This window comes from Lepisosteus oculatus, chromosome 1 (genome assembly GCF_040954835.1).
Source record: "Lepisosteus oculatus isolate fLepOcu1 chromosome 1, fLepOcu1.hap2, whole genome shotgun sequence".
Lineage (NCBI taxonomy): Eukaryota > Metazoa > Chordata > Actinopteri > Semionotiformes > Lepisosteidae > Lepisosteus > Lepisosteus oculatus.
Window position 1 is genome coordinate 61,269,948 of NC_090696.1, and position 19,452 is coordinate 61,289,399.

At 34.8% G+C, this 19,452-nt stretch overlaps 1 protein-coding gene across 5 annotated transcripts in view; it reads right to left on the reverse strand.

Annotated features, from left to right (window-relative positions):
- Window positions 1-19,452, reverse strand: part of lingo2b (leucine rich repeat and Ig domain containing 2b) — a 493,320-nt gene that overhangs the window by 456,196 nt on the left and 17,672 nt on the right. The window contains exon 2 of one of the 5 annotated variants that reach the window (XM_069190990.1): window positions 18,793-18,908. The exons of the other annotated variants lie outside the window; for them this stretch is intronic. The gene's annotated coding sequence lies outside the window, so the exon portion shown is untranslated. The remainder of the gene's footprint in view (window positions 1-18,792; window positions 18,909-19,452) is intronic. 5 annotated transcript variants of the gene reach the window in all.

Consider the following 19,452-nt stretch of genomic DNA (forward strand, 5'->3'; position numbering starts at 1 on the left):
AGCTTCAGTGGTCAAACACTTCACATTCCTTGGTATTGACATTTACTCTTCATTACACACTATCACAATAAAAACTATAATTACATTTCTAACAGGTATACAGCAATTTGAATAGTCATACTGTAACTTCAAACTCGTACAGTAAGTCCAATATAAAGATTATTGTGATTTTTCATTTGAATTTTTGCAGTACTGTATATGCTTCCACCTTGAGGGTACTGGGATATAACACATACTCAGATTTCAAAATTCATTTGGAAAGGGACCAGAACTCTGAATTACATTGTATAATCATGCTGCTGTATGTATGTGACTATGCTTGTCTGTCTTCTGTCCTGTTTAAATTTATGCTGTATATGTTGTATGTCTGACTTGTGTTATTTTCTGTACCAAAAGCAAATTCCACCAACTTTTGTTTGTGGCAATAAAGATATCTACAGTATCTTATTAAATTCTCTACTTTGCAAAATGAGAAACCTTCATGAGGGCTTAGTTCTGCCAAATGCCAAGTGTTATGTCAACTCTTTGCAAGGACTGTTGTGTTTGATCTTGACACTCCTATATCTTGACAATCAAATCAAGTGTGTTCTTCAGATACAGACTTCACATTTTAAATCAAACCTATAATTGTACACTTAATTGAAACACAATGATTAGTTAAAAGATTCACAAAATCTCAGAAGATATACAGTAGTATGCTCATTCTGTTTTCCATAATGATAATCTCCTTACAGGTAATTCACCTTTTCCTTTCCTTTTTTTAGAAATAAAACAATTCACACTGGTAAACATACATGTAAACGTTAAGCAGCTGTTACTATTTGTAATAGTTATTTAGAATGTTATATATAGTATATAGTTTAATAGAATGTCAGAGAAATGATACTTGTCTTGGAAACTTTTTTGGGGTTCTGGAAATTTTGATTCCAAAATCCTAATCAAATGATTCAATTTTCTTAAAAGAGTGTACTTGACCCCTCATAATATCATATGAAGATTGTCACTAGTTCCATGGGCATACTCTGTACGCTGACTGCCATAGGCATCTTTTTCCATAAGGTTTGTTAGCATTCACATGATGTGGAAACTGATTTCTATTACTGTCCACTATTCTAAAGAAATACATTCCTTTCTCACACCTATCACTTTTGTTGAATGATAACTCTAATCATAAGCTTTGTTAGCATTCACATGTTTTGGAAACTGATTTCTATTACTGTCCACAATTCTAAAGAAATACATTCCTGTCTCACACCTATCACTTTTGTTGAATGATAACTCTAATCTTGACCACTCACAGCAGCAGTAACAGATTTGGTGGGCTGTCTGATTGCAGCTAAGAAGATGTTGGTGGTGTTTTATTTTTTGGTTCACGGAATTACATCTAGACCCTCGGTCACTGAACTTACTTTTGATGGATGTCACATTATGAAAAATTAGTTCAAAATGTACCTTTCTCAAGCCATCTAATTCTCTGGAGGCCAGGTAATGTGAAATGAAAACCATCAATAAAGGAAAACTCTGAGGTCAAACACAAAACACTGATGAAATATTAAGAAGAAAAAAACATTCTTATAGCGGTTAAAGAGGAAGCACCAAAGTTCCACCCATCAGCCCCCAAAACATGATTATTGCTCTTTATACTGCTACAAAACAAATAACAGCATGGAAACATTTTTCAATGTGCCTTTAGAAACTAACTGGGTGTTCTTACATATGCCTTGCTCTTGTTTTGGTGAAGTGTATTATAGGCCATTAACTTTAAAATAACTTTAAAAAGCAATTTAAAAATTATGTTGTGATCTGAGCATCAAAACCAAAATGTATCACCTCTAGCTACAAAACTTAACACAAAAAGTAACAGGTAATCCATTCGTAGCAGGACTACTGACATTTTATTGATCCTATTTGGCAGAGGTCATTTTGTTATTGTGCTAACTCAATAATAGGCTACCTGTTGTGAACATCATAAGCTTGTGGCATCAGGTTGCATTTGCTGTCTTGCTGGAAATATATCTAATTCCTGTAGATCATAGAGAAGCATGTCCCTGTTCATTGGTCTCAGAACTATTTGCCACACATTATCCCAGCTCATCCCATAAACGTTCAATGAGGCTTAAATCTGGTAAATAGGCTATCCAAGATTTTCATTTCACAGGAAATCCATTATGCTACAGGAAAGTGGTCACATCAGGGCAAGCCCACAAAAAGTGTAGAACATCTCAATGTGGTGTCCTGCAATCACATTACCATTGGGCAAAATTCTATAGAAACTAAACACTCCAATAATTAATTGTTCTATTACACATGTACAGTATGAGTGTATCATTCTACAAATCTGCATGATGTTCATTGATTCATTGTTTAAAAAAGACTTGGCTCCCATGCTTGCAAAAGCACATGAGGTGTCCTAGTCCAACATATGAATGGCACAACAGCATTGTTCTTTTAATGAAGTGTATTTGTTCTTTTGTGTTTGTCTTTTATATTCGCCAGGCTTGACTTTCAATGGTTAACTTCCTGTGTTAAAATCAACTTGCTAATAAGGTGACTTAGTGCTTATGCAACAGTTAGTCAGTAGAGTAGATTGAGACAGTAGAATGTCTCAACCATCTGGTATAAATTAATCAGAATATATAATACCAAAAAATGTAATATGAAAACCTTGCATGCTTTATTTAACAAATTCAAACTGAAATGTTGTTGGTACACAGTAGTCCACAAGTACACAGAAGTCCAGAGTGATTGAAAATAGGGAAAAAAATATGGAAAATACAACGTTATTCATGATGTATTAACAAGAGGGGATTAATTTGTATGAATACTTTTGTTCAATTTGCAATTCACAGGTTGTATAATTTTGAAAAGTGCTTGAAAATGTTCGTAACTACTTTCTCATCCTTCACAGATTCTGGCTTGTTGAAGTGAAGGAATCACCACAGAATTCCACTGTTGCCACTGTGGTTGACTTTAAGCTGCTAGTTTTAATAAGAAGGCATTATTTTACATTACAATTATGCACAGTGTGAGCAGTCCCTGGAAGCGTCTAATTTTACTGCTTTTATTTCGACAATATACAGTCAATACAAACCCAATTGAAAAATGTATTACAATTTTAAATATACTACTAGCAGCAGTAAAGTACAATAAGTAATATAATAAATAGATAAGTAAGAAAGTTACCCATCTGTAGAACATATAAGCACATGTAATAGAGAGGGCCTTTCTCATGTCATTATTCAATTGAGTAGGAGATGACACACAAGAACAGACTAGGAAACAGAATGATGACCATTTTTTCTGTGTGAACATTGACTTGCATTCCTTTTTAAAGTTAAAAGAATAGATCACGTGAGAGTGTTCGATACCAGTATTAAATAGAATTTTAAATTTTTTTACATAACGATGCCATTTTCCATTCCTCAATTTCATCCCCCTATTTTCATGAAAAAAACCATTTAACATCAACCTGCTGCAGCTAAATCATATTAACTGAAATGCACAAAACGTTCATTTCCATGGTACTGATATTTTCAAATGATGGGCGAGAATACAGACAAGGTCCTCCAACCTACCCATCCATTGAGCCATTCATCTTTTTGACATACAGCAAAGCTCCACGGCAGAGCTGGTGCTGATTAGAAAAGCGGCACACCTCTCACTGACATTATTATAAGCTTACAGATGCATGAAATTGCAGGAGTCACTGTTTCACTAGGAGCCAAGAGTGCCCTCACTGGATAATCCCAGTCCTGCTCTTGCAAGTGCTCTACCTTTTGTGCTCTGCCACTTGGGGAATCCCCTTCACAGTCAGCTGAAGACACCAAGGCTTGTGATGTCTGGTCTATAAAGTTCAGTCTGGGAGAATATTTATTAAATAAAATGTACAAAACTAAATTTATGAACAGTACAGGTTCACATGAGCAGTGCCTCAGTTATTTATAAATCTTTAGACAATAAAATGGTTTTTTTTACAAGTATTTCAATGTATGTAATACTTTGCCAATCCGTACAGTGGAAGCTAATAAGGTGAAACTATTCAAAATTCACCTTGTGTGTGAAAGGGGGGTTGGGATGTGGGGAGAGACAAGCTCTGATGGACTGAGTGATCTGTTCTCGTCATGAAAGGTCTCTGATTGGAAATGATTCACTGTAACAAAACTCACTGTTGAACTGGCAGTTTAATGGAGCCCTTGGACTAGTGACAAGACTTAAAATCACTTTCAGATTTATAAGTGGAGACTTTGTGAAGCCTGCAAATATGATGTGCACTTTGTACAAGAACTCAAAAGCACTGAAATAAAGCTGAGAGGATTTAATCATGTGATATTCTGGGAGCTCTGGACACCTGATCCACCTTAGAGACTTTCCTCTCGGTGCTGCATTTGATATATTTTATATTGTGCCCTAAAGTGACCTACTTACAATCTCTAGACTGCGCTGAAAGATGATAGCAGGAAAGTCATATACAGTATAGGGTTTTCTGACCTTTATACTAGTAAAAGGACATTACTCTATTATCTGAATCAACCTATTTCCTACCAGATCACACCATGGAACAGGCTTAGTTGCTGAACGGAAAATACTCACGTGTTGAGACTTTAATGTTTGGCTTTTCTTTATACTAGTGAAGAACTGCTTCAGCTTTTAAGCTTTCGGTCCCTCTTGTTTAACAAGCTACTGCATATTGCAAATCAGAGACAAAAGAAGAGAAATCTAACTTGTGGGACATGGGTCAGTTTTTTTATCAAGTCTTCAGCACTTCTAGGTCACCATGAAAAGGAGCTTTACAGTATGTGTGCCATGATGCACAACTATCTGGAATGTGGAAGTTGAACACATGGGAAATGTAAAATGCTTAGGAGGGATCAAAGGTTAGTCAAGTTTACCATATTTAATTTAATGTATAAAACCATTGCAGAACCTATTCATTTTCAAAGTGTGAATTTTCAATAGAACAATCACACTGGTGTACTTGTCCTGTTATACTAGAATGATTCTGTATTGGGAGACTAAAATATGTAACCCCTGTTCTAGTGATCTAATGATTGTTTCACTTCACTTCATTGTAAAGCATGCAAAATATCTGGTTTAAAAAAGTCAAAAGAATATCTGTCTTCCAAGTGTGAGACATTGCTGGTCACCATGATCAGATATATAATTTCATCCTCTAATACAGGAAGTGAAACAGCAGTCCCAGGAAGATATTTAAATGCATAAAAATAAAAAAAGGGTTCACTTCCCATAATCAATTATTCTAGACAGATTTTTCATCACCAATAAAACCCTCTTCTTTCCCAAGAACAAAGTCCAAAAGGATTTATCAGTGTTCCAACATTATACTTGATTCCAAACAAAAGATTATAGACTATGGTTTACCAGAGCAGGGGTTGTGTTCCTGTGACAACCATTTCACCCATAACCAATGGAGTTCATGCTACCTCAGGTGGCCCATGAACTACAAGTGATAAGGCAACCACACTCTTGGCCCTTAACAGACACCACTTCTCCTTGTCCCATACATTGTCAAACAAATTTCAACCAGGATGGTGTATTGATGTATTCATTATAGGACATAGCTTAAAAGAGTTTTGTCAGTGAAGTGGTTGGACTGAAAAAATAACTTTTGGTCTTTCATACCAGATGGGGAGAATACTATGAACAGTATTGAAGATAATAATAATAATAATAATTGCTTACACTTATAAAGCGTTTTTTCTGGACACTCCACTCAAAGCGCTTTATAGGTAATGGGGACTCCCCTCCACCACCACCAGTGTGCAGCATTCACCTGGATGATGTGAAGATAGCCATAGTGAGCCAGAACGCTTACCACACACCAGCTATCAGCGGGGAGGAGAGCAGAGTAATGAAGCCAATTCATAGATGGGGATTATTAGGAGGCCATGATTGGTAAGGGCCGATGGGAAGTTTAGCAAGGATGCCGGGGTTACACCCCTACTCTTTTCAAGAAACGCCCTGGGATTTTTAATGACCACAGAGAGTCAGAACCTCGGTTTTACGTCTCAGCCGAAGGACGGCGCCTGTTTACAGTATAGTGTCCTTGTCACTATAGTGGGGCATTAGGACCCACATGGACCACAGGGTGAGCACCCCCTGTTGGCTCCACTAACACCTCTTCCAGCAGCAACCTTAGTTTTTCCCAGGAAGTCTCCCATCCAGGTACTGACCAGGCTCACACCTGCTTAGCTTCAGTGGGTTGCCAGTTGTGAGTTGCAGGGTGATATGTCTGCTAAAGATGCCAAAGATATTTGGAAGTCTCTACGGTACATTATTGCATTGTCACAGGTTTCTAACTATTACAGTAGATGGTAGGTTAAAGATGAGATACTCTACAAATGCAAGTTTTTCATGAGAATGTTACAAGATTTTTATAGGCATTAAGACATATTGTTTATCCTTCCTCAAAACCGACAGCTGTACACATACATTTACAGAATATTGAACTTTATACCTGGATCAACTTCCAAGATCAACCAAAACATTGCTGCTACTTTTCCTTCAGAAACTACATAGGAAGCAAATGATTTTGCATCTTCAGCTACTTATAGTCTTAACCATTCTGACCCCTGCAATAAACACATTTTTTTGCAGTAAGCTTTATTCTAACACATTTTATCTTGGTAAGCACTTTTATTGCAGATAAATTAATTTACTGCATAATAAATATATAAATAATAATAATAATATATTATATATGATATAACCTATTATCTATGCATTGTATATTATCTATTATCTATATTATTATAACATATTACCCATATTATATACTGTGTATAACACATATCATTCCATTTTTGCCTCAAACAAAAAAGCACCACAATGTCCATTTCTGTGATGGTAAATCCTTGTGTGAGTTTCTGTTTCACACAATATTTTGGTGTGACTCATGAACCCTGGGGTTTGTCCCATCAAAAGAAATGTCATCATAGTTTGAAACATTATTCCAGAGATGATAATAATTAATGACAATAGGTTTCCAGTAATAGAGGTTTTTTACTTCCTCTACATCTCCTACCCATAAACATTTTTGTCTAGGGTCACCCGAAGTCCCATATGCACTGCTACAGTAATTCCATCATAGCTGTCCGGAGAGGTAAATGCTACTTAATATATATTTTTTCTAGTTCTGGTACCAATTCAATTATTACATTTTTGCAGACATTAAACTTAAAAATTCAGCAATATCTAGCCTCCTTATGGTGCCTAAATATTACCATTGCAGAGTTTAGGTAGTTCAAGTACGTAGCTGCGTCAGCACACGTACAGTAGGCTGCAAAGTAAGAAGTAAAAGGTTAATTCCATGCTGAGAAGAGAAGAAAGGAAACAACGTTTCAGCTGTGGAGCCTTCCTCCACAGCCAAAACATTGTTTCATTTCTTCTCTATTAAGTTAAAAGGTTTTAGTTAAGGGTTAATCACAGCCCATCGGAATTCACTACAAGCATTGAACAGACACACAGTACAAACTGAATTACTGTAGGAGATTTAACCTTACAACTTTGAAAATGGTGAGACTGTCCTTAACTATCTTTAGATTGTAGAATATTTTTTTTTTTTGCTAGTATGTTTGTCTGCCCTAGACTTTTAGCAAATCAAACCACATGCAATTTAGTTTTTACTTCATCAAACAGTTTGACATTTATATAGGAAACTGCCAACCTCACTCCACAGTGGGAGTGCAAATTTCTGTTACTGGAATATTAGGCACCAAAGACCATTTTTCTGCAGTAGAGCTGTTAACAATGTTTCATTTGTTCTTGTTTTTTTTTAAACTTTCAGAGCTTAATTTTCATGTCAGTATTTGCACGTTGAAAAAAAATGTGATAAAATACTGGTGTTCTAGTCTACGACTGAAAATGCAATGTTTTTTGCTTGGAGTAGGATGTTTTTTTTAACATTGCCAAATTGCTGCATGGCATAAGATTAGTGTAAAGTATGGAGCATGGTTGTTTGTTGGCATGTTGCCAGAGTCTCAGAGTGAAATATTCCATTTCCCTGATGTAAGCGTTGATTTCTTGCAAAAAGGTGGTGGATAAAGAGGCTTAGGAGCACAAAGCTGGCATTTTTATAGGAATCATCCAATTATGTTGTCTAAAGTTTTCAAGAGAAAACAAACTACATGTTGAAAGTGTGGGCATAGTAAGGATTTGTGTGCGTACAATATGTAGGAAAGATGTTTGTCTTTTAAGCGTAATGTAAGCTGAATATCTTGCCCAATTCCATAGAACATAAGCTATTATATAGCCTGTACCATCTGGGAGGCTGTGTGCTGTGCTAAAAATAAGCCTTCAATACACGCTAATTAAATAAGTATTGTAGAAGAAAACATTTTTTTTTCTTTGAACGTTCCACACCTGGAGCCTATGTGACACAGAGTGTAAGACCAGATCACAACCTGGAAAAGGACACCAGTTTATCAAAGAGCACCAGAGCACACACACAACTTAGAGACATCAATTAACCTATTGTACCTACAGTAGCATGTCTGTGGAACAAAAACAGAAGACAATGACAAGGGCATGGGGAGATCATGTACTGTAAACTCCACACAAGCATAATATACACTGAAGGCATGCCAGGCCAGAATTGAAGAAAGGATCCAAGTGTTGTGACACAGCAGAGACAAGCACTGAACCACCAAACTTTTCTAAATCAGCTTTTAAATTTACAGTATTTTTTTTGTCTCACAAGCCATAATTTGTGAATGTAAAGAGGCAGGACAGTTATCTCTTGTTTTAATTTCAATAACTTTCAGTTACATTTCATCATGCTATGAATGAAAATGCATTGCATTGCTGCTTGTCCTGGTAGTTTGACATAATCGTGTGACACTGATGTTATCATCCTTTTCAGTGTCAAAGAAAGTTGTTTTTAATACTTGCACTGCATGAATCCAATGTACCTTGGCTCTTAGCATTTAAAATCAATCAAGTGGATTCTTATGTTTTCTTGTTCATACGTTTACAATGTCATGCCTTTTTATGCACTACCACATTTCACTTGTGTAAATGCTTATTAGAAATAGCTGCTACTGGATTGTATATAAATAAATCAAGAGATCAAGCATAATTTGGATTTGTGGAAACACACTATGGCAATATTCACATTTTTGCAAATACAGCATTACTGTATGTTCTAACTTGCATCTTCAAAATAATCACTGAGTCTCTCACTTGGTTTGTAAACTAAGGTGATTGTCAATGATATGAGGGCTGTATGGTATGGTATTGTATGACCAAATTTATTAGAACTGCTTTAAAGTTAAACCCAAATTAATATCCAATTGTTACTGGTAATTATTGCCTTCATCAAATCAATTGCACTTTCATATTTGGAGTTGAATTTTTAAGATAAGATGTTTTTCTTTGTCTTTATTCACGTATTGTATACTTCTAATTACAGCTACCATCATGACACTGCACATAAGCTGAATCATTTGCTTTCAATGCATAAAATATAGCTTGAGCTAACGATATGATCATGATATAATCATCTCTAGTTACTGGATCAGTAATGTCCCACTTCTTATGAATTTAAATGGCAATACCATATAATTTATTGCTTGTGCCAATGATATACAAGTTTTTTTTTTATTAAACATGCTTCATTAAAGAAAACATTGATTAACCTTTTAGGAAGCCAAAGTAGAAGCTGATATTTCATATTCTGGATGACAATAAAGGTGAGTTATATTAGGGTTACCGCAAAGGCCAATCAAAATATATGACAGGTGGAGCTGCTGGATTTGACTTGGCTGAGGTGCAGTCTCAAAGCCTATAGTTGTCCATAGAGTTAACTGGTCCTTGCAATTAAGTTGATTAAGTTGTCACTGTAAATTGATTCAAAGAATAATGAAGTGCATAGCTCATTAAAGAAAGCAATTATAAGGCATCTCTTATGGAAGAGTGTAGATCACTGGCATGAGAATGAAGTGATTACACATAACTACAGTGTTATTTAGATGAGCACTTTATCATTGAAATGCATGAAAAGATCAGTCACAAAATCAATGCTGTAGAAATGCAATTTCAGCTAATAAAATCAAGTCAGTCACAATGTCTTGTATAGAGTCTTTCACTGTGTACTGTATATGGAATTCCCACTGTGAATAATGTATTTTCAAAAACTCTGTACTCCTAAATACATTTAGTATTTTGAATTTACTTTTATAAATGGGAGAATAATTTGGTGCCCTTTCCCACTTTTTTATTAACAGTAACTTTCAATTATTTTCACTATTCTTGATTTAGGAATGGTGGTTCAAATACAGCTGAAAAATGGAACACATCTGTGTTTAACTGTGATTTTGAGCCAATTTATTTTCCCTAAACACTTAACAACTGTTTTTATGTTCTTGACAGAATGCATCTCTAAATTTGCTTCAGGAACCTAAATTACTGTTTTGTATTTCACTAAGTGAATTAAAATAATGAATGATTTGAAGTAACAATCTATGAAACAGTATAACAGAAAACAGTTATTAGGGTGTTAACACAATTCATTATGAATAAATTATGGATTTTCTAAGGTTTTCTAAGGATAGCTTCTGTTAATCAGTTAAGCATTTAACTTTTTATAGTTAATGCTATTTTATAGGCATTTTGTCTTCATAATTAAAGGAAGCATGTTATTGGTAGTTGAACCCTAATCTTTATTGTTTTAGACTTCAGCAAAGAAATGTTACACGACTTTATCCCTAGATGTATTTAGATGTGTGCTTATAAGTTACCAAATTTCCGATATCTATTCTAATTTCTTAACATTAATAAAGCCTAAAACTAACTTAAGATGTACATGGAATAAATTTAGAAATCAATAGGTATTTATGGATGATGACAGATGAAGACATATTTATAAGGCTGAAGCAGTCGCTGGAAACTTAGTGGCATGAGCTGTGATACTGCTTAATATTTTGTTTTGGTATCACAGAGTCTGTTATGTGTATTTATCTTTCTTCTTAGCGGTATTTTATAACCTCTGTCATAGCCCTTAGGAAACCTTGCCAAGCAGAATACACCTACAGCTCACTGTAGTCTAATCCTCACAGTTAACTACAGTTTAATAGATAGCTTGCATCCCTCACCTCTGACACAGCACCCAGAGGCCCTAATGGAAGCCATCTCAGAATAGCAGTCATGTACTGTAACTCACAAAACATCCTCCTTGAAAAATGTATTGTTTTTAGTATTTGATATGTTGCAATCCAGCAGACTTTTATGTTTTGCCAACAGTGAAAGCAGAATAATAAGGGGTTTAAAAAATATAATCAGGCTTTCACAAGTCATTGAACTTCAGGATTTAAGTAATTCAGATCATGTGTAAAAAATAATTTTTAACTTTGTGTTCCCATAATCCTGGAGTGAAAAGATCAATGCATTGCAAATTCTTAAAGCTGACATTTAATCAGTCCTCCAAATGCTTTTGCATTTACTGTCTTGACATAACCTGTGTTTCGAAATTACCATTCCATTAAATAGTAAGTTTCTACAGGCCTGTGCTTATTGGACACTGATCAAAAAGAAAGTTTTTTTTTCATCTTCCTTATGCTGGTCTCCTTTGTGATAATTAAAATTAAAGAGAGCAGAAAACAGCTAAAGCCCAATAGCTCATCAAATTAGAAGGATCCAATTATTGTGATAACCCGTCTCTGGTTAGAAATTACACTGCAGAATAGCAAGCTGCTGATAATATATAGCATTTAGCAGACTTATCGGTTCCATCCTTTAGCACAATTGACCAGGGTTTTTCTTCACTTTACAGGAACAGAAAGCACACACATAATAAATAAATACCTTATTTAGTTGTTTAAATAGTGCATGTCGACAAATAAAATACTTGAATGACAATTAAATTATTTTAATCATTAATTTTAATAGTATACAGATGTCCTCTGTTAAAACAGAATTGTAACCATGGTTACAGAAAAATAAATCTTACATTCTGATCGTATTTCCATATAGAAATGAGCAAAATCACTTTATTCAAAACTTTTCCCATTCCTTATAAACATGATATAAGCTTTCACAATTCTAGGACAGCATTGGGGCAGTAGATGTTTGTACAACTTCAGTGTCACAATTTGTATTAATAATATTTTATATTGGATTTAGTAGTTACACTGTGAATAGTAGTTCTTTTTCTGTGTAATCTCCTTTTTATTCAAATTAATACCATTCTGCATTTTGCCAATATGCCATAGCTTGTTTTCCGCTCATATCATGCTAACTTAATAAATCAATAAATTGATTAATAAAATTGACAATTGAAATTAAGCAGACCTTGTGATCTGTAGCAGTAGTGCTGATAACAGCTTGTAGTTACGATGATAAGGTAATCAGAAATGCTCAACTTGATGACAAAAGCTGAAATGCAAATATACTACTGTATATAAAACAACAAAAAAAGTCACAGCATTAAAAAATTACATAGTAAAGCCCTTAAAACGAATTGACTACTAATAAGAAAGCACCCTTACACTAGAAAATGCCCTCCTATTCTTATATAATCTTTTGATTAAAGTCTATCCTGGTATTAAGCAAATAAGCAGGAAATTAATGCATTATACACATCAATTTTAATCATCACAAAAAATGCAATTCATGTGTAAGTTGCCATTTTTTATAACAAATGAGGAACACAGCTCATTAAAAATAGAACTTGTTTTCAAAATCAATCCCTGTTTGAATATACCTCAGGTGTAAGATATTAACTGTAGAGTATTTAAATTTTTTTACGTTTTACTTTTAGCTCAAAAAAGAAAAATAACAGTGATCTTTGATTTAAGAAAGACAACTACAAATAAATCAGAAGTTTACTGGTGAATGTTATGGCAGAGCTGACAAGGATGAATACTGCAGTGAACTTGTAAAACTGAAATAAGTGAAGATCAGCATGTAAGTTTTAATCTTTTGCTAGCTGTGTTATAAAAGTAACAATAAAAATGTACTTTCACATAAAGTACTTAAGTACATAATTAAGACCTGATACTGTATGTAGCCCAAGGAGAAGTGTGAGCAACTTCTCCAGAAATTAAAACTGTGGCAAACTTTTTATTTATCCTACATCAGGAAGATTATTTGTCTTTTCATCATAATGTTAATGAAAGGCAATTTCTAGCCTTAATTTAATTAATCACAACACTGGTTTAGTGTTTACAAATAAGAAAAGATTGAACCAGAAACAAGCTTGTTGTAAATCAAAATGCCAGTGGGCTACGATTATAAATGCATACACAAAGCAAACCAGCACCAATACTGATGACTGTGAAGTAATGGTCTTCAAGCATGTACTGTACCTGAGCAGGGAACAGCCCACATACAGTAAATACAGTGTCATACAAGAGTGTTGATTAGGAGAAGAAGTCCACATCAGCATCTGACATACTACTAAACAAGCCTCCGAAGATTCCAGATATTCCAGCTACAATCCCAGCCTTTGTGTTACCACCACGGCCAATCTGACACATTAATTTTTCAAATCCAGCCCCAGGGCCACAGACCCCAGTATTACCGCGAGTCTACAAGTCTTCTGTGTTGCTACTGCACCAGCTTCTGTAACACAGCATAGGCTGCTGCTGACCCCATCTTACAGCTCCAGCTCCTCAGCTGTTTGACAAACCTCCGGGCTGAAGATGGACTGTGTTGTTACTGCATCAGCTGCATATTTGCAGTGCAGGTTGCAACACAGCCACAGGAATTAAGCCTGCAGTCTCAGGGCTACCTGTACATCCCACTTCTATTCTATGGGCTGCCTCTGAAAGGGCAATGACCATCCCTGGTGCTGTGTCAGACATGAGTTGTCTTACAAGGTTCTAGCCAATAAACAACTGTTTGTATTTAAGACTCGTCTGGGGTGCATCTGTGATCGGGGTCCCGTCTGGAGTCTGTGCCCCTGTTGTGAACCACCTTACATGGCATCACATATAAGGTACAAAGCATATAAATGTTAATAGACATTTTTTAACAAATCTTGTATTAAACTTGAAAAACAGTTAAAAATGTGATTCAAGAAGCAAGATCTAATGTAGTAATTAAGGAATGCGACACAAAAGAGCATCAGACCAGACTCACATTTGCAATAGAAGAATGTAATTGTACTGTACTTTTTTATTCCTGTAAGAACAATTTAAGATCTGTAGGTATTTAATTATGCAATTTCGAAAGCCAAGCAGATATGGATTGTTTTTATTTCTGTATCTGTTTATTATTTTAATTACATCCATTTTTAATTGAGCATCAAAGGGGCTCTTCTGCCATGATCCCAGGGGGCTGAGCCCAACAGTACTTGCATTTTCACGGCATAAATCAAAGCCTCAGAACCCCTGCTTAGTTTCTGCCTGTAGCAAAAAGGGTATCCATATGACAAACATATAACACCACTAACTCATTCAAGCAAAGTTTGAGTTGCACTGTAGGGGTTAGCCAGGTAGCAGTATTGTGTACTAGTGGGTCAAAACTGGAACCATAGGGAAGAAAGCAAAATAATATTTTCATTTCCCTTGAGCTATAATAGAAAAAGACATACAGAACAACTGGATGATGTTTTTGAAGTGCAGGTTTCCTGCAGTGTTTAGATCTGTCAATTTCTCGTCTGGTAGCATATCAGCCCTTAATACATACAGTATCTCACTTGGAATCAAAAGGGAAGCTGCTCTGCTAACATGCAATGTGCACAACTTCCCAAATGAAGGAAAATACTCAGTGCAATAACAGTTCGATCTAAAGGTAGACTAGGACTAAACATGGAAAGCAAATCGAGGATTCACTGTAATACCAGCTCCTATATAATCAGCTCCTACATGCATTCTTGAAACTAACAGAATGTGTGCAAAGTCCCACTCCTAGTCAAAGCACACACATCCTTTGTCCTGTGTCATGCAGACTTCCATAAATGACAAATACCAATATTGATATTTGTTTTGATTAATAAGATGTTAAGTTAAGTTTCAGCCCCATCGGAAACAATCTTAAAATATAATTTGTAGTAAATTCAATTATTATAGTGGCACATTATTATATACATAAAACGAAGTGGTCTGGGGAGAACCCTTTGTTTGAGCATTTTAAAATGGATGTAAGGGGGTATTTGCAGACTATTTCGAAGCGCAAAAATATGAAAGCTGTGCAGACATTATTTTTATTTAATTTGTTTAATCTTTTTTCCTAACTTATGTTTATGTAGTAATATGTACCCCTGATTATCTTTTTTTCTTGAATTGTTATATGTACTCTTGTTTGTATTGTCATTTTTGTTATTCTGTAATGCATAAATAAAACAAAATGTAAAAAGACTTCCATAAATGAGGCTCCTGGTTAAATCTGTGGTACCAATGTAACACTAGATGGAAAGGCAGTGTCTGCTTGGAATTAACCATTAACATTGCAGAAAATGCATAACATGGCAATAAATGTGGACAGAAAATAATTGAAAAATATAAAAAAATATTTTACTTAAATTCTTAAAAGAAGTGTTGCTAGGTAAGACATTAATCAGAGTGGCTTAAAAGGAGGGTCACCACTTTATTTCTGACTACTGTAAAATGCTGTTCATCCTACATTTAGGTAGATATGATGAAATTCTGAGAAAATAACTGTTCAAATCTAGTATGTGTTTGCCTCTGTAAGTATTGTTTTTTATATGTTTCTGTCTCCATCTAGCAACCTATTATCCCTTTTGTTATTTCTGCCTGTTTTGCATCCAGCTCCTCCAGAATTCACTCCCATAATCGTAAATGCTCTTCCCCACCATCCAGCCCCACTCCTCCTCTGCCAAGAATCACTCTCAGCCAATCCTTTATAGTGTTCTCCACTTCCTGCAACTTCTGCTTCAGCAACATTTGCAGAATCTGCCCATTTATTCCTAAATATTTAACACAATTTCCTGTCTAAGCACCTAGTCTCGCAGCTATTGTTAATCATCCAGCATTCAGAAAAATCATCCATAATGCCTTCATTCATTTGTTTGTGATCTCTGATCACTCTATTGCAACCTTCAATATCTCTTACACTGCAATACTGCACTATTTTTTTAATTCTCAGACTCTTAATGTAACTTGCTGATTTCACTTAATGTAAATATAAAGGATATTTACAGTAACATAATTACAGGGTATGCACATTACTGTCACACAACTGATATCCTGTACTCTTTTAGTTCAATTTTATTTGTTTTCATTTAATTTGTATTGCTTATCCAGCATAACGGTCGTACCCTGCACTTGAGCAAGCCACAGGATTGTTGCTTGTGCTTACACATAGTGTACTACTGTATATTCTTCTAGATTGTTATCCTATGTCTGCTAGTAAATAATAATAATAATAACATCCTGGTAGTGATACCTAAAAAATACTCAATAAAAGATTGAATAAAGAGGAAATCATTTTGCCTATCTAACTAATTTGGGTGCCAGTAGTTAATTGATCTTAATTGGCTTCTTCAACATGGCTGGGTAGGATGTTTTAGATCCCCATATCTCCTTGCATAAAAAAGGCATCTCCTTGTGTAAAAGATCAGTTTTAAATACTTGCAAATACTGTAGTTTCTTCTGGTCTGTGTTTCACTTTTGGTTAAATTCACTGTGCAACAAAATAAAATATACAGACATGGGTACATAAAATCTTCACAAAAATGCAGAGATATTAACACAGCAACACAGAAACTCTCTGGGAGTGAGTTAGTTTTTACCTGTCAATGAGTCATATGTTATAGTCATATAGTCATATGTTAACAAAAACAGAATTCTAAAACATTTTTTCTTTGTGACTACATTAGTAATGAAATACAAAACCTTGACAAACAAACATACATTAAATAAAACAGAAAACAAAACACTTTCAACAAAAATACCTGATATTGTAAATGCCAGATATAATTTTAGAAAACAACAAGGTGAAACGTTGTTTATTAGATAACTGAACTTTTTGTTTTCATTTACCTGGAAAGATGTACAATACTAAACAGGAAAGCAGTAGGACAAAGACTGAAAGCCCTCAATCAAAAAGTTACACCCATGTAGTGTCACGTGTGTTGTTCCTCTTGGTCTGGGATTTGATACATCATCTCTCTGGCATCTTCCAGTACCCCAAAGCAACACTGCACACAGGCAAACAAACAAATGCACTGTACAGAAATATTAGTCATTTGACCCAATGGGTTTTTAAAGGCTTTCAAGCTTCAGAAAGATGCATCACTGTAAGAGGCTCATACTGTACTTAATGAGCTCTTTTACTGCAGTGTAATGCAAAATCACAGTCATGATTACTTACATTTACATATTGAGCATTATGTACAGTGTTGTTTACATGAACCATGTTAATTGAATTTAGCATGCTGTATCTAACATAAGCTCTCCTATCATAAACATCATTTTGACTTTCCAAATTTTTTTTCAGCAAAACATATTCGAAATTAAAAAAGAATGTTAGGCACCCAAGAACATAGAACTTAACATGTTGAATTTAGAAATGGTTTTCCCAGATGTTTGTCCACAGAACCTGTTTAAATTTGGGAAAAAAAAGTGAGGCAAATAACCTCTTTGGTTTAAATGGAAAAAACTTTTCTCATATTGAAATTTGATTGTCCCCAGAATGATATGCGCTGTGTGAAAATAATTGGAGTTAACTGACTAAACAGTTCTCAGGATACATTTAAAGGTCACAGTCAGTTTTGAACCAGCTTATTTAATATTGAATATTGAGCAAATTAGTTTGTTGGACCTGTATAAAATAAATCATATGACCAGTTTTCTAAAGGCAAGGATTGTAGACATTTTCTATCCCTTCATCAAATTTTATGCAGAAATGAATTTGTGTGACAGAACTTAATTCATCTACCCATAGGATGTTACCTGCCATATTTAGAGTTGATTGACCAAGAGCAGCTAGACATTTGGGATGAAAAAAGGATAAAATAAATCCTCATAGACTTCCAGCCGCAGGTGGCTTGGAAGCCTCAGAATAATAACAACATACTTGTGGTCTGTCATTGCTAGCTTTACACAGTTGTTGCCCAGAGAGTTGATGGAACAAATACATTTATCTTTACTACAGTATAGAGTGCGTCAGCCTTTTCTTTTGTTCTCCTTCCAGTTTCCTCCAAACCTATGACTCGTTAAAATTCTACAGCAATTTTCTGGGATTTAATTGTCAGTATCTCATAAACTGGTAAAGATTAAACACAGAAATATTTTTATATAATTAGTGTTGTTTTTCATTTGCCACCTTTCTTATGTACTTGATTGTGTAACAACCTACAGTATAAATAATATCTATGGATTATTCCAGGAAATAGCCTCAATAGCCCCAATGTACAAGAACTCTGACAAAATAGCTACAGTACTTAAATCGTTAGTGAAATACTGTTACAGTTTTTATGGTTAGATCTTATTAAATCACTGGCTGGTGTCTTTTAGACAACTGACTGAGTTTTTCAGTTCACTATTACTGAGAAGCTGTTCATCAAGAATTACAATAAAAAACTACATTTTATAATGAACATTCCAATTTCGTCCTCTAAGGCAATTACATATAGATATACTTATACACTATATAGTACATATACTGTTTAAGATACTGTTTATATTCTCCTATAATCAGACTTTATTCCATATTATAAAATTGCAAACAGTATTAGTTAACTTACTTTAAAGAATATAGACACTGCTGCTTTTTTTTTTCTCAAAAAGCCAACAGTTAATAAATACAGTATTAAAGAAAAAAAAATACACAGCCATCATTGTTATAGATGAAACATGACTTTTTTTTTCTTACCCTGTGGTTACGGCAGTCCTTGATCTAAATTTAGGATATGTCTTGCCCTTCACTCATTTTCCCTGTGGTTCCAGGGTAGTTATGCAGTGCTGCCAGTCAAATCACCATTTTCAGTGCTTAGAGAAAAGAAGATTTCATTTGGTAGTCTGGAAAAATGAAGCATGAAAACCTTTGTTCAGAGAGAAACACAGGCCACATGCCCATCCAACTGTGTTAGGATTAAATATACATGCAGAAATAGAGATTGGTGGATGATTAAGAAAAAAGAAAAATCAATACTATTTTATACTAATTTATCCATCTTTTCTTGTGTTCTGCTTCATACAGCTTTGTGAGATGCCTTATATCACTGTATTATTCATATGGAACTTGAAACATCACACTGAAAATGGTGTGTAAAACAATTTAGTGCTCCTTATGGTCAGAATCTAAGAATGTATTTAAAAATATTTCTAGTGTGATTATCTTACACCATTATGTGGTAGTGTCCCCTTTCATGGATCTTCTCTCTCTTCCCTTCTCTAATATATTTTCATAGGGCTTTTGAGGGCAGCTTGTTGGACTCACTGATGGAGGTACTGTAAGTAGGGGTATGTGTTCTTCTTAGCAAGAATCACCGTACTACAGGGGTTGCTGTGTGTGGAGGATTGTTTGACGTCC